Genomic DNA, 23715 nt, shown 5'->3' with positions numbered 1-23715 from the left:
TTTAATCTGATGTTGAATAATAACAAACAATTCAATGATTGACATTAGTTATGGACCACAATTTGAGTAGCACTTTTCAGTTAACGCTTATTAGCATGAATCAATGGTGAGTGGGTAAAACAGCTTTAAAAAAAAAACAAAACAAAACAGAACAACATCCTGATTTGTAGTGTTTGCCTATTTTTTGATAAACTTCTTCCATGTCTGATTTCTAGCTACAGCTATGATGTCACGGCATGCACACTGAGGAGAAAAGTACAGAATCCATTCTTGAGCCTCTTGAGGACTTCTCTGGTTTAAATACTAATTCGAGTAATGGTCAGCAGAACTGTTATAGCCCATCTGTTATGTAAGTGAAAAATGTGGCTAGGAGATGAATTTTTGGAGCAAAATCCCAAAGCAAACATGCTTTTGCTGAGGAATACATTTGTTCTTGGGAGATTCTATCACTAAGCAAGTTACTGCAATATATATATCACAGAGTGGAGGATGGAGGGTGCAGCACAGAGAGAGAAGAAAGACCACCAACTTCATCTGGAGTCAGGTAGACTCAAGGAGTTTGAAGAAAAATATTGTACTATTAGAAGAAGGGGAATACAATCGTTAATTAGAGAAGCCAGTAAGAGCCACATAGTAGTTCATGGGCCAGATGTATTCTAGTCTCCTGACATACAGAATCTTATGTGCTCTTATCTTAAAAGATGAGATAAATATTATTGTCCTCGTTTCACAAAAGAGTAATCCAAAACTTGAGAGGAATTGAATAACTTGCTCATGATCTCTAAGCCAGAAGATGATGAAGCTAAGATTTGAAGGTCTGACTCCAGACTCAACATTATTAACACTTCATCTTAGAAAAAAGCCAACAGAGCTTTTGAAAGGAGGATTTTTCACTTTGTCTTTAGTTCCCAAAGTTCAGTGAAGATTCTTCAAAGGCCTAACAGAAACCCAGCAAAAATGGCACTTTGGAATTCAACAAAACCCAAATTAGGTCACTTGCTGATTGATTTTGTTATTTATGTTTTCTTTCTATGCTTTATTCTCCTATCAATAAACTGGGAATAAATAAATAGTAACTAGATTGAAGGGTTGCTTGAGATTTAAATTAGATAGTAATTGTATACAGCACATAAGAAGTGGTAATAAGATAATAAATATTATCTCTTCTCTTTAATCATTTAACCATCGTGATGATTGCCAGCTTAGAAATTAGGCCATCTTGAGCCTGCAGGTGAGGTCTAATGGATTTAAGTAAGGTGCTGAGTAACCAAGGCAGTGAAATGAGCTCTTATATAACTTTGGCTTTGATGTCATAAAATATCCAGTGTTTGATGTATGTTTCCAGTGTTCTTTACTCACATGTGCCTAGACCATCTAAATTGTGTCCAAATTAATACATACAATAGTGGTAGAAAGAAAGTAGCTGTAATATTTTTAGTCATTCAGTCTTGCTTCTAATTGAATATTGTTGCTTATAAACATATTTTTTTCTTAACTGAAAATTAAGACACAGGGGATTATATCATACGAGTTTAATTAAAATGTTCATTAAATCAGTAAATACATGTGATATAATTAAAGTGTTCATATCCAATGTTAATGAAATAGTTCAGAAAAAGTTAAAATGATATGTGAAATACCAAGGTCTTAGAGCCATAAATATAACTATTCTCAAAAAATAACTAATTTAATGTTGTTTCAAGCTGCTGCATTTGTAGTAACATTAAGGAGCAAGAGAAAACTAATAAATTATAGAAATTCCAGTCTATCTAGTCTGGCAGCCTCTTCACTAACATACTAGCTAAAATCAACCCTAAACCTTATAATAAAACATAATTACATTGCTTAATTTCAAGTTCTCTCTTTTTTATCTCACCTTTTTTTTTTTTCTTTTTTTCTGAATTTCTCTCTTACAGGTGCCAGGTGCGCTCCTGACAAAAGTATGCCATTGGGAGAAGTTTTCTTTCAGAAAATGATTCTCCAACAGTTTTAGTACATGTAATTAGCAAATATTGGGTTATGTCTCTCCTCATATAATTAGGTACATTAATTTTTGATCCCTTTGTCAGTTCATGAAAGAGTCAAAATCTACAAAACTCTTCATGATCATCACTTATTTTTCTGTGGCTTACTTCAAAAACATCATCATCATCATCAAACAAACCAAAGACTCATCTTTAGATGTGTACATCAGGGTGAGGAAAAAAATGTTATGATAACTGCAGGCACCATATTTTTTCCTAGAAAGAATTATTTGAGAAAAGAAAACCTTAATAGACTGTTTTTAGCATGGAAGTCAAAGTTCAGAAGGCAATGCTGGTGGGAGAATGTCTATGGTCAACCACAGGGGCAGGTTTCTTTTGTAAAGGGATATAATAAACACATGGAAGTCTAGTGGGGTGAGAGTGGCACAGATACTCTGATTCCTCCCTTTCCTACTGTCCCAACTGGTAGATCCCACTGATTGAAGCCAGATTGGTATTAGGGAATACCAATACAGGAGCCCTTGAAGGTAGTCCATATACATTAGACTCCCAGGATACAGAACAAGGGGACAAAAGATGAAGAGTGGGTTACAAGAACAAATGGAAACTATTGCAAACCTCAGGAGTTGAAAACACATTAGAAATTAATAAGAATGAGCAAATGGGGCCAAATAGTCCAGAAAACTATAAAAATGAAATAACAAAATGGAAGGGATTCCTGAGTAACATACCTGAAGGCTTTTTAAAACTGCTATAAAATTTGGCTGCCTGGATTGTTATAAAACAAACAAACAAACAACAACAACAATAACAAAACACCTCTTGATTATAGAATAACTTGAGAAAGAGAAAGGAAGGTGTTGGATGGTGGGAGGATCCAAAAATCAAAGGATGATCTCACAGCTACTCCACATTCTGACCCTTGAAAACAAAAATTCCCTGAGAAATTGAGACACTGGATCAGTCTATAAGAAATGGAGGTTGAGCTAAAATTCCATTTGACTATGAAGACATGTAAAGTACACATAGACCATGAAAATACACATCAGTATTTTCAGGTCAACTCCATATTCCAATGGTGAAAGCACTATAATTTTTAATACAAAGGGGAAACTAAGTAAGAATTTCTAAAACAAAATGCAATCATATTGGCTTCTTCCTTATATTTTTCTTATGATGAAAACTTTGTTTAAGGCTGAATAAATCATTATAAATTTTTGTCCTGAGAAGTGAAAAGTCACCTTCGGCATTTCCCTTTTGTTTCAAAATGCAGAGAAAGGTAGTTCCATGTAAAGAAAATATTACCCGGGCAACCCGGGTGGCTCAGCGATTTAGAGCTGTCTTAATTCAGCCCAGGGCCTGATCCTGGAGATCCGGGATGGAGTCCCCACATCCGGCTCCCTGCATGGAGCCTGTTTCTCCCTCTGCCTGTGCCTCTGCCTCTCTCTCACTCTCTGTGTTTCTCATGAGTAAATTAAAAATATGTATATATATTACCCACACAAGGAACTTTTCCAGAGTTTGTAATATGGGTAACTCTACTCATGAAATTATATTTACAGAGTTGAGAAATTATTTGTAGATTTTTTCAAGATCATACAAATATGCACACAACTTTATTATGCAGCTAATGATAAATGACATACCCATAAAGTTACAGCATTTTTATTAGCTCTTGATAGAGAATAAGAAAGTTTCTAACATACGGTACATAAAATATCTACACCTACTTCTTAAAACTTGGCTTACATTCCAGTTGGTAGATGTAATAGAAATTTGTGTCCTGTGGTCCTTATTATGAGTCTAATGTTTTAAGTAGATTTAACATAAATAAATGAGGATAATATCAATAAAAGACCAGCAAACTCTGTAATTCACTCAGGATACACACTGCTTTAATGATCATTTCACACAGGTGCAGAGTAATCAAATATAGAGATACACTCAATAGGTTGGCAAAATGTGGCTCTTTCTAAAATTGCAGAATTTATTTGATGAAATAGTATCTCTTCTCTTGAGAATGTATTAACATAAAGTGCTATTTAGAAAGTTTTATGTCTAAATCATCATACCTATAGTACATAATCTAAGTCAGTTTTCAGAGGAAAAAATTAAATCAGTGATTACCAAGAGAGTTCATAGAAGTTGGGTAAGTAGTAGCATTTTAATGTTTTATTTTATTTCATTAAGTAGCAAAGCACTTTTCGAATACTAAATGTATCCTTCATTCTTTTTGGTTATTCTAGGAATATAGTTTTATTTTTAATCTGGTAAAATTATAGAGCCATCCTAGCATCATTTACTGAGTGTAAATGTAATAAAGATGATGACAGCTTTCTTTAGAAAGTATGATTTGCACTCAAGTATGCTAGATATGAAGTTTTGAAAATGATAATCATAATTTATCTTTAGGTACCACAGAATTCCATAGTTACATAAATCAGCAGGGGAAGCACTGGGGAAGACAACCATTGGTAAGAAAGCCTTCTTAAAAATTTCTTCCAAAATTGAATGACCAAATAGACCTTGTGAGATCTAATCACCATTAATCAGAGGATTTGTACAATGTTTGTGAGTTTTCAAAAAGTTCACAAAAATAATTTCTACTCTTTAATGACATCTAAAACTATATTATGAAATATGCTTTTGTAGTTTTCATGTTAGTAGAAAGCATTTATTAATCATTTTTGTTTGAGTGGGTCAAAATTCTCTTCAAGAAAAGATAAATATTGGGGTATTTGGGGGACTCAGTTAAGGGTCTGAAATTTTTTTTTAAATTTTTTTTTAAGGGTTGGACTCTTGATTTCAGCTCAGGTCATAATCTCAGGGTTGTGAGATCAAGCCCCACATCAGGCTCCATGCTAGGTGTGGAGCCTACTTAAAATTCTCTCTTTGCCTCTCCCCATATATCTCTCTCTTTCTTTCTCTCTCTCCCCCTCACTAAAAAAAAAAAAAAAAAGAAAAAGAAAAAAAGGGTAAATAATGTTTAACAAACAGTTATCATTTATTTAATTTAGGTTTCTAGAGAGAAAGATTTTAAAGACGTTGTTTTCTTCTGTCCTTCAAAGAACTGTTCTTTTAGAATGATCTAGAATATTTCTATTATCTCTTGCCTTCTGTTGTTTTTATGCATTAATTTGCTCTTTCTTTTTTTCTACATATTTGAATAGAAGCTTAAGTTATACATTGAGAAGATCTTTCCTCAGATTTTTAAAAAATTGAGGCATTTAAAGCCGTAAAGTTTTCTCTAAATGTGATTTAGTTATATCATGTAAATTTTGATATGTTATGCTTTTCTGTCATCTCAAATATTTTCTAATCATTATTTGTAATTTCTTTTCTGAATGATTGACTATTTTGAAAAGTTTTTTAACTTAAAATGTATGTAGATTCCCAAATGTATTTTTGTTGCTTATTTTTAACTTGATTTTATTCTAGTTGCATAACATTTTGTATGATTTGAATCCTTTGAACTATATTGGGTCTGAGTAAGAGGAAGATAGAGGGAAAGGGGGAGGAGAAATCGTGGAAGAGGAGAAAGAGGAGAATTAGGAGGAAAAAGAAGAAGAAGAAAGGGAAAAGGGGGAGGAGGAGAGGAAGGAGAAGTAGAAAAGTTAAAAAAAGGGAAAATAAGACAACCTTAATGGAGTAACAGGAGAATTATTTTAATAGATGGGATATTTAAGGCAAGGCAATTTTTTTCTATAAAGAATACCCTTAAAATATGCCAAAAATACAGATTAGAATTAATGTTTTACCAGACTGACTGAGTTAAAATGCATTTATTATGTATGAATATAATATAAACATTTATTTGGGGGATATTCAAAGGCTGCACTAAATGAGGAGGATATGTATTTTAACCCAAGTAGAATGAATTAACTATATGATGTCACTATGTATTTTAATCCATGTAATTTGAGAATATTTTTACTAAATTGTTATAAAGATTTTACCCCACTAATTAAATAATGAATAAGCTTAATATTACTCCAAAGGATATTAATTTATGGAGAGATTATTCTTCTTAGGAAAGGATATCAGTTGATTCATGTGTTTGCATTCACTTTCCAACGGGACAGATTCGTTTTCCCTACCCCTAATAAATACAGAAAACACACTATCCTAAGAACTGTAAATGTAACCCTTAGTAAGAAAATAATTTATTTTCCAAATAAAATGATTCAAACAGAATTATTACTTTAAAACAGTGAAGATAAAGATATCACTTATAATTGTGTAAAGAAAAACTCAGAGAGGTTTTCTTATGGTCTTCCTTAAGCTAAATATGTAAGTTTAGGATAGCATGATTTATCTAATGTCATTTAATGACTGAACCTTCCTAACTATAGAAAATTGGAATTGGGCAAACTACATCTCCATACAAACTAACTCCCACTATGACCCCTTTTTCCTTTTTGTAAGTTTTTGCTTTTTTTCTGTTTCTTTTGAAGCTCATCTAGCAAATCAGGTGCTGAGCATCTGTAATGGGAAAGCAAGTTCATCTAGTTAGGGCAAAAGAACCATTCCAAATTTATTTACAACTGTTCCACTGATGTTGCTGACACTACGGAACCTCCTTTGTAGAGAGAAAATAGTTCTATCTTCTGTGGCCTCTGTCAACAATAGGACTAATTAAAGCCAATTATGAAGGCTGTCTTGGCTTGAGATTTGCTTACTTTTCCAATAAATGTAGGCCACTATGGAAATTGTTTTTTATTCAGTCAAGTTTAAAAGGGATATATTTCACACAAATAAAAATATCTCACCAGTCAACTTTATGAATGGAATAGAAAAGATTCACGCTGAATTAGATAAAAAACTATAGTTAATAAGCAATTTAGAACATGATCAACATCTCCCCCTATATAAAATAATAGTTGTAAGATTTATAAATAATGAAAGGACCATTTATGTTAATGGATATTTGAGAAGCTCCCACTCTTCTTCCCAATTTGTGGATTTTTTTTTCAAGTGTGTGAGGTCTCCAAGCAACCTGAGACCTGTAGATCAATGTTGTTCTAACATGTAAGTCATCTCCTTAGAATATTTTCACCCACTTCTTCAATCAAGGAAACACAGACTTATATCTGGGACAGACACATGGTGGGCCTTGGCAGCTGCCCTGAACATCTCTGTGAAAGAATAATGTTAACATTACTCATGCTGGCAAGAATCCCCACATATAGTCATTACCATTTTATGGTTTTCTAATAATTTTATTCAAAAAATTATATATGTATTTTGAAAGAGTTTCTAAGTTTAAGGGAAATAATTAAATGCATACTCCTTGGAGCATTTTCAATGTCTGTTGGAAAGTTTCAGCTATGTTAATATAAACATAATATAGAAGAGAAACCATCAGTAATTTTTATTACACCATGTTTTCTATTTGAGGAATGTGGCTGATGATCACTTAGTGCTCTACTCCACAGGAAATTGACTTAAAAAGTATTTTTAAGTGCTTAAAAAGGAAAGTACTGAATAATTGCAAGTTTAATTAGTTAAAATATGTAAAGACAAATCTTTTGCATTCCAAAACTGTCAGCTCTCAAGTAACTTAAATTTCTTGATTGGGCTTAGAAAGCAATTAGGTTGAACTATTCCTTGCTAACTTAAATTTGCATGTTAAATGCATTATGATCTGGCTTATGTTAAGAAATATTTGTGGGAGAAACAATTCTTCCACAGGGATAATATAAACTTTTGAATGTGTTAATGTAAAAAGTAAATATAATTGTGGAACAGTAACTTTAAGGTTTTAAATACTATTTTCTGGGACAGCCCAAACCTTAAGTGTGGAAAAATGTGCTGAAATTTCAGACTTAGCAAGAAAGCCAGGACTTCCCCCTTTGGGGATAATATTGATCCCCTCTTTCAAATTCGCTTTAAAATGTAAGTTTTTCTGCGATGATGCAATAACAGCACTTAACAAGGAAATAGAATATTTAACGCTCTTATGCTTAACAACAATTTAGGCATGCAACATTTCTCTAAATTTAAAATTAATTTTGAAATAGAATATTTATTCATAAGTCTCTCTCACCCTCTCCTTCCATATCTCTTCTCTGTCTCTCTCTCTCTCTCTCATACACATACACACGCACAGATATACATATGCCTACATCTCATATGTTTAAGTATTTGGTAGTTAAAAAGCTACTTAAATAAGCTGTTAAATAAAATATGTTTAAATCCCACTTCTTAGCAAAAGCCCTGGTAGAGATTAAAGAAGAGGTTTTAATTTAGGCTTCTCATACTCTATTGAATTCCAATTCAGATAATGGTAGTGTTTGCAGAGCTGACCCCTAGTCCTTATCCTACTCCCTTTTTCCCCCCGTATCAGACTCCATGACTAACCTTGTGGCCTGTTGTACACATATTTGGAACCAAAGCTTATGTACAAAGGAACAACCCACATACTGCACAAACAGATGCCCCTTGACAACTCTTTGGACCTTGGGCTGTTCAGAGTAGATTTCTGTCTCCACTATGGGAGATAAGTACAAATAAATATGCTGCATATCTAAAATAAAGAAGGGGCCTTTGGGTGGTGACTCTTGGTTTTGGCTTGGGTTATGAACTCAGCTCAGAGTTGTGAGATCAAGCCCCATATACAGCCCTACACTGGGTGTGAAGCCTGCTTAAATTTCTCTTTCTCTGTCTTCCTCTCCCTCTCCCACATCTCTCTAACCCCTTCAACTCTCCCCCTCCATGGAATGTGTGGGCTCTCACATGCATGTCTGTGTGTGTGCTCTCTCTCTCTCTAAAAAATTTTTTTTAATAAATACATTAAATAAAGGAGACTCTGATAGGTAACAAAAAGTATCAGGATCAGCTAGGACTGTGAGGACCCAAAAAATGACATAATATAGTAAATTCCCTGGGTTTCTATCCCAAACTTGTAGCTGAAGAAGCAGGCATACTGGAAATGCCAACTGGCACAGAACAAAAACGTCCCAAGAGAAGCATGCTCTCTGTCACCAAGGAAACTGAAAGGAAGCATCCTAAAGAAACTAAACTTTTAGACAATAACTACTCTAGCCAAACCACTATTGGAAAACAGAAACAAAACCAAAACCTGTGTGTCCTGTGGTGGGGGAGAGGAGGAGGTAGGGAGTTTCCTGAGAAGGGATAGAAAGAGGCCCTTCGAGAAACACGATATTATGCTGATTGAAATAAGAGAAGGACAATCAGAGAAGGACAATCATCATATGGTTTCACTCATATGGGGAATATAAGAAATAGTGGAAGGGATTATTAGGGAAAGGAGGGGAACTGAGTGGGACAAATTAGAGAGGGAGACAAACCATGAGAGACTCCTAACTCTGGGAAACAAAGGGTTGCAGAAGGGGTGGTGGGCGAGGGGATAGGGTAACTGGGTGGCAGGGACTAAGGAGGGCACTTGATGGGATGAGCACTGGGTGTCTATATGTTGTACTATATTTTGGCAAATTGAATTTAAATAAAAAATAATTTAAAAAGAATATTAATACACTGTAATTGCATAAAAAATAAAAACATGAACTTCAGACCAGGAATTCCTCCTATAGTTTAATGACAGGATTAATTAATTAATAAATAAGCAATTTCAAGTATTTGGCATATTAGCAATGTCATGGTCAACATCAGTTTGTTCCTTTTAGTCTTCCATTCGTGGCTATAACTTGGGTGTGGCAGCTCTAGTTATTATATCCCTATAACAGGTAACATATCACAGGGTGTGAAAGAAAATTTTTGCATCTGTACTTTATTGTATTGTTACTAAGGGGAAAAAAAAAACCTAGTTCTGAAAAATCCAGGAAGATTCCCTAGCATGTTGTTGGCCAGAACTGGACACCTGTTAGTCCAGATGCTGGAATTATTTCCCTAGAAGTTGAGTTCTTGATGAATACAGGGAAACCTCTTTGGCTAGGTAAGAAAGACTTGAGAAGACTGAGATGTAAATGGCTTTGGTTTAACTAAAGAATATCTGTAATAAGCTGTATTAATATAGCTTCCTATATTAAGCATTATGTGTGTCTTCTAATCCACTATAGTCCACTGTTAATTCTATAAAGTGATGAACATGTTCAGAAATAGCAAATTGCATCCAGGAGAACAGGAGACCCTGTGGGAGCAGACCAATCACAAATGTTTTCCTGTAGCTCTGTCAGGCACATGGGTCTTTGATAACACTGCAAGATTTAATCTCTCTATACTCACCAGAGTCTAGAGGGTAGAGGCTTTTATCCCTGATATTCCAGGAGTCAAAGCCCCACTGGAATGTTTATACTAACATACTTAGTGGCATCATAACATTTTCTTACCCTGTCAAGAATTGCCCACTTCCCCCACTGCCAACTTTTCTCACTATACCTTGTGTAGTCCTCAAACTGATGCAAATACATTATCCTAGATTTCAAAGTATGCTACCTTTTCCCCCTCTCATCTTGGTTTTTTTTTTTCTTTTTTAAGATTTTATTTATTTACTCATGAGAGACACAGAAAGAGGCAGAGACACAGGCAGAGGGAGAAGCAGGCTCCATGCTGGGAACCCAGTGTGGTACTGGATTCTGAGACTATAGGATCATGCCCTGGGCTAAAGGCAGGTGCTCAACCATTGAGCCACCCAGGCGTCCCCCAACCCCCATCTTCAATTAAAACTGCCCTACTTTCCCCGAGAACACCAGCGTTATTGCTCATATTACTCAATTCTTCGGTACTCATAGCATCAATTGGCTCTTACAGAGCAAAATCTAGATAATATAATTTTTATCCTCTTAAAGCATTTTTCTTCTTTAAAGTTTATGTCAATTGCTTATGTTATTTAGCCTACTTTGTTGTATATTACAACTATCTTTCCAAATGTAGTTCGCATTTATTAAAGCTTTACAATCTGAGCAATAATCCTTTACATTTCCACAGTTCACATCAACACTGGCTATTCTTTTTTAATGTAAAAATAAAGAATTCTGTATATTATGTTATGAAAAAAGTAATGCATACACATGAAAATAAAAACCATAGCAGTACTGAAAACTTCTAATGCTGCTAGTCAGTCTAATTCCTTATGGTATATATAAATTCCTCTCTTTGTATTTCCTACATTGGTTACCTTAATGATGCTAGAAAATGAGCAGTTATTTTTCTCTTTCATTGTCTTTTGGTCTCCATTGTGTGTTTTGAGAAGTCACCTTTTGAAGGTAAATTGTCTTTTTCAGAGGTGGAAGAGTTGGAGTGCTGTTAGGAATTTACTGTGTATTTCATTTTAAGCAGTATCATCAGTACCTTATATTATGATAGGGCAGATAAAGTAAGTATTCATCTTGTTTGAGGTTTGTTAAATTTCTCAAATCTTTAGCCTGATTTCTTTCGTCAATCTTGAAAAAAATCCTATTCATTATCTCCTCAAATGGTACTTAGAACCCATTCTATTTCTTCTCTTCATAACTCCATTTAGACTTTAAGAAAATCTTTCACTTTATCCCTTAAATCTCATATTTTCTTCTGTATTTTCAATTATTTTATATTCTTCTTTCTGATTCTGGACAGCTTTTTGGAGCTTTTTAGACCTTATTTTCATTCACTGTTTCTCAATTCATTCCCTCAAATATATTAAATTCATACATTGCTTTCTTAATTTCACATTTTTCCAATGGTAGAAGCTATCATTGTTGATGTTGATTTTATTTTAAAAATAATCTTTAATTTTCTATGAAAAAGATCCTAATCTTTGAGAGTATTAAGCATGATTAAGTATTATGTCTCTTTTTCTCATTTTTAAAAATATTTTATTTATGAGAGAGAGAGAGAGACAGAGAGAAAGTGCTACCAGGAGTAAGGGGGAGGGGCAGAGGGAGAAGATCAAAGCTTGGCTTGATTCCAGGGTGCTGGGATCAGGACCTGAGCCAAAGGCAGCTGCTTAACCAACTGAGCCATCCAGGTGCCCCACCCCCCTTTTTTGAAAGATTTTATTCTCTTGGTTTTTATATCCCTTTCAGTATCTGACTTTTCAATTTTATGCTAAATATTAAAGAAAAACTGAGGGAATAACTTCATGATTGAACATATTTTGTCTTTGCTCAGAAAAAAACTTAGTATTTCTCTCTCTCTCTCTCTCTTTCTTTCTCTCTCTCTCACTCTCTCTCTCTTTCTCTTTCTCTCTTTTCTGTGCCAGAGAACTAGCAGCTTTGGCTAAGCAAGTTTAGTCTAACACATTTATAGCTGTTGATATGATTTGAAAGTATGGCCAGTCCATACAAGGAATAAATCATATCCAGTTTATTCGGAGGTATATCCTTCTGGAGATCCCAAACAAAAAACAGGGTTTTTAAAGAGAGATCAGGGTTTTTAAAGAGGGATCACAGTCCTTGGCTGACACTGATCTAAAATTAATTCCCCTAACTCCATAAGTTTGTCTAAATCTCTGCATGGATGCTAATTTGTTTCTTCTGTAACTGACAGAAACACCTGTGTGTAGCACTGTCCAGTGAAAACTTTTGTCACAATTGAAATGTCTTCTATCTGCATTTTACCATATAGTAGCCACTAACTTCATGTGGTGCATGAGCACTGGAAATGCAATTAGTGCATCTAAGGAACTGAATTGTTGTTTTTATTTAATTTTAATTCATTAAAATTTAAATACCCAATATGTGACTAGTCTACCTTCTGGGCAGTGCAGTTTTAGGGGAAAAGTATTCCAAAATGCTAGTCCTAATACTGAGTTTCCTTCTTCTTGGAAATCTTGTCTTTATAAATTTTCACTGTCTTATTAGTTTCTTGCTGCCTTCAGGTAGATGTAAGACAATATTTTGCCTAGATTTTCTAGTTTTTCATTTGTTTGTTTTGAAGAAGAGCGATGTATCTTACCTGGTCTGCTGTTTCTAGAGGCAACTTACTCTATTCAAGAGCTTCATACATTTAAAAATAAAATTAAACTTCAGTTCTTGATTTTATATTATACCTTTTGATTACTTGCCGTGTAAGTTAAGTAATTTAATGCTACATCTTACTCCTACCATTTTTTTTTTCTTTTTTACTCCTACACATTCTAATGGTTGCTGACAATTCCATTGTTTTCACATAGCAAACCTTTACAAAGTTAGCATTGTTTGGGGATTATAATCAAACCTTTTATTTTCTCATGTTTTTTTAATTATATAAAATATCATATGGTTTTACCATGTTATAAATAAATATGATTCTAAGGATACCATGTAATATAATTTGACTGATAGAAGAGCAGGAGATATAATCACATCCCATTCAGAGAAACATGATCCAAATATATCCTTCCCTCTCTCTCCTTATCTCTCTGTAACCACACACACACACACACACACACACACACACACACACATTTCCAGTAATTGGTCAGTTGCTAAAATTATCTCCATTTCAGGTTTTTCACACTTACATCGCTGCTTTTTTATGTGTTATTTTCTGGTATTTCTAATGCTTTTTAAGTATTGGATATATTCTTTTTCAATAATGTCTGTATTTTACTATTATTTTGATATAGTTATATGCATTATTGTCAGTGCTCATTTCTATAATTTTTATGACATGGTTTTTGCATTCTTTGCAATTTTTTTTCCCAAGGCAGCAAATCTATATCTTTGTTTTAAAAAATACTTAAACAAAAAAAATACTTTAACAAAAAATACTTTAAAAATACTTTTAAAAAGAGGGAAAAATATTTAGTCTTTTTTATGCATTTACACATCATACACACATTTTCTGGCTAGGAATATTGAGATTGTATAAATTCTCTTATGTTTTGCAGGTATAGTTCCATTCTTTCTGATTTCTTTTTTCTTTTTTAAAGATTTTACTTATTTATTCATGAGTGACACCGAGAGAGAGGCAGAGACACAGGCACAGGGAGAAGCAGGTTCCATGCAGGGAGCCCAACGTGGGGCTTGATCCTGGGTCTCCAGGATCATACCCTGGGCGGAAAGTGGCGCCAAACCGCTGGGCCATCAAGGCTGCCCTGTTTGGTGGATTCTTTTGTCTGTGTTTCTTCCTAAATATTTAACCTATCTTTAAAAACAAATACCAAAATATGTTTCAATGTGGGACTAAATTTTGCTTGAAACAGGATGCGTATTTGAGGCTGCCTACTCAGTTTTTTGTATATTTTTAGCTATTATTTATCAAAACCATGGGCTATTTTGTGTGTGTGCAATGTATATGAGAACTTTTATTTTTTTATTATTTTTAATTTTATTTATTTATTCATGAGACACAGAGAGAGAGAGAGAGAGAGAGAGAGAGGCAGAGACACAGAGGGAGAAACAGGCTCCATGCAGGGAGCCCGACGGGGACTCGATCCCAGGTCCCCAGGATCAAGCCCTGGGCTGAAGGCGGCGCTAAATCGCTGAGCCACCTGGACTGCCCATGAGAACTTTTAGCATAATAAATTCAAAATATCGGGACATCTGGGTGGCTCAACGGTTGAGCGTCTGTCTTTGGTTCAGGGCATGATCCCAGGTCTTGGGATCGAGTCCCACATCGTGCCTTTCCTTCTTCCTATGTCCCTGCCTCTCTCTGTCTCTGTCTCTCACGAATAAATAAATAAAATCTTAAAAAAAAATAAGGTCAAGATAAGTATATTTTTAACCTACTAGTTGTGGGATGTTTGGGTAAGCTCTCAAATATTAAGTGCTTATTTTCTTTCCCTTATATTTCATATTTAATACAATGGTTAATAGATAATGAATATCCCTGTTATTCTACTCTATTGAGTAAATTATTGAATTACTCAGATATATTACAAATTTCCTTAATTTTAGTTACTGTAGTAGATAGAGCTTCTACATTGTAGTGAATATTAGGGAAGAGCAAGATATGATTTTAAAGTTCTCTTTGAAAATCTAAATAGATGTTTAATGTACATAACCGATAACTCTAATTATATGTGTATATTGGTTATAATGGTTTAAAAATTATTTTACATTATTTGCCTGAGAATTTCTACTAAAATATAACGGCTATACAAAAACATGAATTTCTAGGAATATTTACAAGTATATGTCACCTAAATTCCTTAGAGAAAGTTGAGAGACAAAATAAAGCACATTTTTTTTGATAAATATAAGCCATCCGAAACACTTATTAGAAAATATTTTTAGGGCAGTCCGGGTGGCTCAGCGGTTTAGCGCCGCCTTCAGCCCAGGGTGTGATCCTGGAGACGCGGGATCGAGTCCCGCCTTGGGCTCCCTGACTGGAGCCTGCTTCTCCCTCCGCCTGTGTCTCTGGTTTTCTCTCTCTCTCTCTCTCTCTCTCTCTCTCTCTCTCTCTGCCTCTCATGAATAAATAAATAAAATCTTAAAAAAAAAAAAAGAAAATATTTTTAGAGCATGCAACTGGCCAAAAGTCCAAGGTAACTCCCAAAATTAAAGTTTATCATTTTGAACAGAACCCACCCCCTCAATTTTACATCGGTTTTGGTAGTACATAGTTCAGAGGATATACCACTTGTTTTAGAGAAGTCAGTTAATTGACTATGTATTTTATTGTTATAAAGTTAATCTTATTTACATAATCTTGGGGAAATTACTGTTTGGACCTCAGTATTCTTACATGAAAAATAGTAGGTTTTAATTACTTGAATTCTTCAGCTCTAACATTAACTTGGATCTAAGATATATTCCTTTACCACTCTTACCCCACTTCTCTCGAGTTTTTCTATCTACATATCTGTCCAATTATTCACCCGCATGTATTGCATACACACATACCACATTTATATATGCATTGTATATTTATTTTTATATAATTTTAGTTCAAATTATCTAAACCTCCAATTCAGTGTAAACATTATATATTACTTTTTATGCTATGAGTAGCAATATAAAAGGGATTATTAATATAAATTTGACTTAGACAATAATATACTGGTTATTTAAAAATTTTACTAATAGACATCTTTATATGCTCTCCAAAGCATTCTGTACAAACAAGAAATATTCAATCTATATACTAGATTATTAGATGTTCATTTGATACTTAGACATGGAGTGAATAGAATCCAAATGAAGAATAACAAACTAAAGAAAATAATCTTGAAAATCACTATGTTTCTTATTTAAGAATTTATTTTTAATGAAATCATTCGTATGGACTGTAACAAAAGATTCTATATGTTGCATTAAGTCATTTGAAATGCATAACAAATACTTTTTGTTTCATTTTCTTTTGTTAGCTCCTGCATAGTTTCTTTTAAAATTGAAAGTCTAATTGTAATTAGATATTAAATACTGTTAAATAGATTGAGCTTCTCTGATAGAAATGGGAAGTAGATTTAATTTTGAAGCTTCATTATTACCTTAGGCCAAAGAATTATTTTCTTATTATAATATGAAAATGATAAGCTCATATTATTGAAATTAAATGTAACAATAGAAGTGTGCTAAACTCCTACCATAAACAAGACATCATTATTTAATGACGAAATTGTAGAAAAAATTAAATATGACTCACATTTTTGTTTAGTATATTTCATGTCAATTATAGCTTCTATGAAAAATTCCCAAAAATGATTGGCTTCTCTCTCCTTTTGCAAGCTGATATGTTATTAGATATATCTAGATTTTTATATGATTGTGATAACAGGGTTTATTATTATTATTATTATTATTATTATTATTAGTTTCAGGGATAGACTTTAGTGATTCATCAATTACGTATAGCATCCTCATTACATCAAATATCCTCCTTAATGCCCATTACCCAGTTACCCCACACCCCCATTTACCTCCCATCCAGCAACCCTGTTTGTTTTCTAGGTAAGAGTCTATTATGGTTTGCTTCCCTCTCTGTTTTGACCTTATTTCTTTTTTCCTTCCCTTCCCCTATGTTCATCTGTTTTGTTTCTTAAATTCCACATATGAATGAAATCATACAGTATTTGTCTTTCTCTGACTGACTTAATCTGCTTCACATTATACCTTCTAGTTCCATCCATGTTGTTTCAAATGGCAAGATTTCATTCTTTTTGATGGTTGAGTAATATTTCACTGTTTATATATACCACTTCTTTATCTATTCATCTGTCATTGGACATCTGGGTTCTTTCTGTATTTTGACTATTGTGGACATTGCTACTATAAGCATTGGGGTGTAAATTCCCCTTCAAACCACTATGTTTTTATCTTTTGGATAAATACCTACTAGTGTAACTGCTGGGTCATAGGGTACTTCTATTTTTAACCTTTTGAGGAACCTCTATCATGTTTTACAGAGTGGCTGCACCAGTTTGTATTTCTACCAGTAGTGCAAGAGGGTTCTCCTTAATAGGTAGGTATGTTCTCTGGTTGCTTTGCAGCTAGGTTTTTGCATGTAATCTAGAAAATTTTCACACTCAAATCCATAAGAAAGTTAGAAGCTGGAAGTAAGTGATGTGAGATTGTGAGATGGCAATAGTTTGCCTAGTTTATTACTTGGGGTTCTCCAGGGTTACATTCTCACCAAGAGTGAAAGAGAATTCCTTTCTCCACATCCTCACCAACATCTGTTGTTTCCTGGGTTATTTTAGCCATTCTGACCTGTGTGTGGTGATATCTCATTGTGGTTTTGATTTGAATTTCCCTGAGTCACGTTGAGTATTTTTTCATATGTTCTGTTAGCCATTAGTAGCTCTAAAATTTTTCTAGTAAATATATTTAACACTTGTTGCATATATTATGTAAAATTATGCATACATGGAAATATCTAAAAATCTAACTATGGAAATATTTCCCAGGATCTATTTTGCTTTGTGTGGCTTTGTTTCTTTGCAATAGCTGAAAGTCAAGAAGTCATTCTGACACTCTGTACCTCTTTCCAATATAAATTATTCCTTGGTCAATATGGCTGTCTCATTTTCACTTGCTACTCCTCCCTTTCTTACCGAATGAAGCAATATTGCAGTTTTGGCAGTTAGCATTTGCACTAAGCATATTAATCACAACTTCTCTTCATTTTGTGTATAAATATGAAAGTGGTCTGCCTCTGTATTAAGCTATAGAAACCTGTTACTTGCACTAAAGCAATGAAGCCTAAACTATTAATCTAGAGAAATGTATTTTCCAAGTCCCAGATGTTATTATTCTGGCCTTTCATCTTTTCATCTGTATAAGTAAAAAAAAAAAAAAAAAAAAGCCTGAGGGATGGCTGGGTGGCTCAGCAGTTGAGTGCCTGCCTTCAGCCCAGGATGTGATCCTGGGATCGAGTCCCAGATCCGGATCCCTGAATAGGGCCTGCTTCTCCCTCTGCCTATGCCTCTGCCTCTCTCTGTATATCTCTCCTGAATAAATAAATAAAATATCCAAAAAAAAACCCTGATATTTATTTTGTTGTCACCATGTACCAGGAATTGTGAATATTTCTTAGCATATTATATGCCATCAATGTCACAGTGATTCTAAAAGATAAACATTGTTTATGCCCATTTTAAAGATGAAATAGGAAAGGAAAGGAAGAAAAGAAACAAGTGTGCACATTCTTTCATGTAATTCAGCATGTAATTGTGGATCATAAATTAAACAGAACTATAAAGCTTCTTTGCCTTATTAGAAACAGTATGATGGTTTTTGGTTTTGGTTTTGCCCCCTTAGTCCATCCTGGTGATAGCACTGATGGTTTTATTTTTGTTTTTGTTTTTTACTCTTTATCTCTTCCTTTGCTGAACTCTTAAAATCCATGGTTAAAAATTTAGTAAAGTGTTCTGCTCATGTAATCTGTTTTAAAACATTTGTTCATCATTTTTTTTCAAATGAAAGAAATAGTATATTTTAATTATTATTGGACTGTAAACATTGATTCATTGTTATATAACATGTTATTTTTCTACAAAACAAATACACATAAGATGATTTTTACTATTAAATAGATTTTTGAGAAATTCAGAATATAATTATGAAATCCAGAAAAACATAGTTTTAAATTGAGGAAAAGCATCTTGATATTTAGGTATAGATGACAGATTTGTTGATCTAAATGCCCTTTTAAGGAACATTATTATACAATGATCTTTTTTATTACAAAATAGTTATTTAGTTTAGTTTTAGTTCCAAAGCAAGACTTAAAAGATAATACAGTCTTTCAGATATACTTAAGAATGAATTATTTAGGCATTTCTAAGACTTGAGGAATAAAGATACAGTAAATTGATTGTAGTTTATTCAAATGAAAAATAGAGATCAATTCATTTATTGATAAGCCAGGCAGGCTTTTTAGTAATACGATACACAGATTACACCATTTGGAAAAAATGCACCCATGAACACACATGCATAGATAGATAGATAGATAGATAGATAGATAGATAGATAGATATAGATAGATAGATAGATATAGATAAGCATAGACAAACATGAATTAATGCACATACATATAGAAATACACATAGTGAGTAGCAGCAGTAGTGTAGCTGTTTAAAATTTGTAATCTGAAGCCCTTTGAGATTAAATTCTAGTTTACCACTTACCTTCTTCATCTATAAAATTGGATCACGGGCAGCCTATGGAGCTCAGCGGTTTAGCGCCGCCTTCAGCCCAGGGCCTGATCCTGGAGACCTGGGATCAAATCCCATGGCAGGCTCCCTGCATGGAGCCTGTTTCTCCCTCTGCCTGTGTAGCTGCCTCTCTCTTTCTCTCTCTCTTTCTCTCTCTCTGTCTCTCACGAATAAATAAATAAAATCTTTAAAAAAATAAAAAATAAAATTGGATCACAATAATTTTTACTTCATAAGTCTTATATAAGTATTAAATGAGTTACTTATTGGAAAAAAACTAGAACAATGTTTGGCAAATCAGTAAGTGTTACCTAATTCTCAGTGTGTTAATAAGTGTTAGCTAATAGATTATTTTGGTTTTAAAAGCCAAAGAGATACAGACAATAGTGCCAAAATATGTTTTTAAGAGATGAGTTTTCACAGGTAACTAAAAATTTAAAAAATTTTTTGAATGATTCTGACATATGTACTTTAAAATGTTTGATAATTTTACCATACCATATAACCCTTTGATTGGAAATGTGGAAATATATTTTTCTTTTATTACATTACATTACACATATGTGATATGCCGTATTATATTTTTAAAAAGATGAACATGATAAACATCATTTAAGACTCATGGATGATGGTAATATAAGGGACAGAACTTATGTAATACTAAGGTGAATAAAGTAAATTGTGCTGTGTCTTCTCTCCCAATACCAGCCTACTAGTTAAGGAAAAGAAGGCCCTAAATTAATGTTGTCTGCAGAGCATGATGGTATGTGGACATATAGTAAATGATATGCACTTAAATATAGATTGTAAAAGAGGACATGGAAAGAAGTAGAAACAAGATTTATTTTGGAAAGGATATATTTTGAACCAATAGAACCTGTCTATATATTGATTATAAGATGTGAGGGAAAATAGGATGCCTACAGAACAATAATAGATTTTTGGCCTAACTAAATAGTGGAATTTTGGTGTTTGTATATTGAGATAAGAAAAACTTTAGGGGGTGGTGAGTTGAAAAATGCAAGGAGGGACGCCTGAGTGGCTCAGCAGGTGAGCATCTAACTTCAGCTCAGGATGTGATCCCTGCATCGGGCTCCCCGCAGGGAGGTTGCTTCTGCCTCTGCCTGCTTCTGCCTCTGCCTGTCTCTGCCTCTCTCACTCTCTGTCTCTCATGAATAAGTAAATAAATCTTAAAAAAAAAATGCAAGGAAAACGAAATAAACTCTTATAAATCTAGAAAATGCCCTTATAATTAATACAAATTTTTTATAAAGGTAAATTAGTAAATTAATGAATCATAAAATATTATTACATAGCAGGAAAACACATAGATCATTAGTGCTATGTGAGATTTGGCTAAAGTTCTAAAACTAAAGGTAAACAGTACTGAACACCTTCACATTCTAATGATATTACAGAAGAGTTGCTAACATTATTTAGAACTTAGCAATGGATGACAGTAACACTCCTTTGATTTACCTCTTAATTTCATCAGAATAATCATTAGTTACAAGAGAGAATTAATTTGTGGTATAATTTGTCAATTTACTGCAGTAAATCGTGGTGTTTCTGCTCCTCCCAACCACCTACCAGTTAAGGAAAAGAAGGCAGTAAATAAGTATCATTGATTGAGCATGATGGTGTATGGACATATGGTAGATTAGCATGTCTTTCATCAGATAGCTGGTTAGTGAACTGTAAAAACACAAATACCACCCTGGTAGAGCAGAACAGAATACAGTTGGAAAGATCTTTGAGCGATTTGGCATGTGTCACCTGTAATGTGAGGAACTATAGTGAATGGTGTTGTCTTCTTATCTGGGAAGAATTCTAAAAGAGGGGAATAATCCGAGCAGTCCAAATAACAATGAAAACTGAAAGGACAGTATACAATTATGTAGTATGGAAAAGAAAAAAGCTCTAAAACACAAGGATATGGTAAGACAAAAAAAAAAAAAAAAACAAAGGATGCGTATATAAAGTGTAGCATGAAAATCGGCATCCGATGCCAAAGATGTTTAGGCAAGTAGAGATATGTAATTTAGAAATTTTGAATTCATCACTAAGATGTAATGATTATGAATTTATAATTCTGATATAGTTAAAACTATCTAGAGAGAGATTATAGTTTTTAAATATATGCTAATAAAGGAAATAGCTGAAAATCAATGAACTAGGCATCCATCTCAAAAAATAATATAGGAATTAAAAAATTCAGCAAAAAGACTATAGTCAACAATAATTTATTGTACATTTAAAATTAGATGTATTCTAACCACAATAAACTAAAATTTAAATAATTATAACTGAAAACCTGTTCTTAAAAATAACTCAATCAAAAATTAATTAGCATATCTAACTATACGTATTTTGTTTTTATTTTTTTAAACCATACATATTTTAAAATGCAATTTTTACATGAACTTTCCCAAAGAATAGGAAACACTGAACAATGTATTTTAAAAGACCATCATATTTTTAATACTATAGCCTAAACAGAGCATTAATAGAAAGGAAAAATACAAGCTAAGCTCACTTACAGAAAAGAGTAAGACCCTAAAATATTTTCATCCCAATTTGTTACTATTGCATTTCTAATTTATTTTAAAATATATATTTATACATATGACAGCATGACAAGTTAAGTTCATCATGTGAATGCAAGATTAATTTAGTATTTTTAAAGACAGTTTGTTTTACAACAGTGACACAATAAAAAAGAAAGAAAACAATATCTTCAGTAATATAAAAATAATTTGATAAAATTCAAAATCCATTAGGAAGATTTTCTAACCAGTTAAGTTTAAACAGGATCATCAATATTGTGAGAAAGATTTTCAAGAAAACTCTTTACAAAATATCACACAAAATGGTGAAATATTGAAATCATTCTCTTTGAAATCAGCAAAAAAGACAGAGTACCATCACTTCTGCTACCGTTGTGCAATGCAATAAAGCAAGAAAAAGAAATGGAAGAATTAATATTGCTAGTGAAGCAAAAATAATGCCTCAATATCTGAAGAGAATATAACTGGCTAAGTAGGAAAACAAAAAGAATCTGAAGTTATATCGTTATAATTAATGAAGTATTTTGGCAATATTTCTGCATTTGGGATCAATAGTTTTAAAATTACATTTTAAAACCATCAACATGATAGTGGAGAATGAGTTTTTTATGATACCATTTATAATCACATACAAAGAATATCTATGAACAAGTCTAATTAATGTTGTGTAAAACTTCTTCAAAGAAAATTATAAAATAATGTTGACATAAATTAAATAAGTCATAAATAATTGAGAATTACTTCATGTTTATGTATTGAGAGAAGCAAAGATAAAACAATTTCCTCAGTACAGTCTATAATTTCAGTGCTCTCCACAACAAAATCCCAATGTGTTTTTTGATGTTTACTCATGATAATTGTAGAATATTTTATATCAAGAATAACTAAAGCTACACATTAAAGTAAATCACTGAAGTTTGTGGACCTGTTCTACCAGATATCAAGATTTATTTTATTTTATTTATTTTTAAATTTATTTATTTGAGAGAGAGAGAGAACAAGTGTGTGAGAGAGAGAACACAGCAGGGAGGTGGTGAATAGAGGGAGAAGCAGACCCCCTGCTGAGCAGGGAGCCTGACAGAGGACTTGATCCTAGGACCCTGGGATCATGATTTGAGTCAAAAGAAAACACTCAACTGACTGAACCACCCAGGTGCCCTCTAGATAATATGGAGTTCTTATAAATATAGAAAGGTGACAAAATAAAATAAAAGCCCAGAAAATGATTCACACACATATGGACTTGTGATTTAATAAAAGTGGCAATATAGAAGGAGAAGTGATAGGCTTTTCAATAAATGGTGCTGACATGTTAAGATGTCGATACCTAAAGAAGTGCAGCTTGACTTCGACTTTAAACCAACAAGGGATCCCTGGGTGGCGCAGGGGTTTGGCGCTTGCCTTTGGCCCAGGGCGCGATCCTGGAGACCCGGAATCGAATCCCACGTCGGGCTCCCGGTGCATGGAGCCTGCTTCTCCCTCTGCCTATGTCTCTGCCTCTCTCTCTCTCTCTGTGACTATCATAAATAAATAAAAATTTAAAAAATATTAAACCAACAAAACTGTATTCCAGTTGGAATATAGAATTTAAAGTGAAAGGGTAAGAGATAAAGTCTTACAAAATAATAGGATATATTTGTGATTTCAAAATAGAAAAAGTTTTCTTAAACAGGAAACAAAA

General features: G+C 33.3%; 1 long non-coding RNA gene across 3 annotated transcripts in view; it reads left to right on the top strand.

Moving 5' to 3' along the window:
- LOC102157053 overlaps positions 1–23715 on the top strand; it is a 103904-nt gene that overhangs the window by 22520 nt on the left and 57669 nt on the right. For 2 of the 3 annotated variants that reach the window (XR_005353065.1, XR_005353064.1), the window contains exon 4: positions 4398–4459. This is a non-coding gene — a long non-coding RNA (uncharacterized LOC102157053). Of the gene's footprint in view, positions 1–4397; positions 4460–17214; positions 17271–23715 lie in introns of all 3 variants that reach the window. The other variant, XR_005353066.1, reaches the window with a different exon arrangement.

Source organism: Canis lupus, chromosome 1 (genome assembly GCF_011100685.1).
Source record: "Canis lupus familiaris isolate Mischka breed German Shepherd chromosome 1, alternate assembly UU_Cfam_GSD_1.0, whole genome shotgun sequence".
NCBI classification, from domain to species: domain Eukaryota; kingdom Metazoa; phylum Chordata; class Mammalia; order Carnivora; family Canidae; genus Canis; species Canis lupus.
Note: the sequence above shows the minus strand (reverse complement) of the source record. Positions and strands in the feature narration are given on the sequence as shown.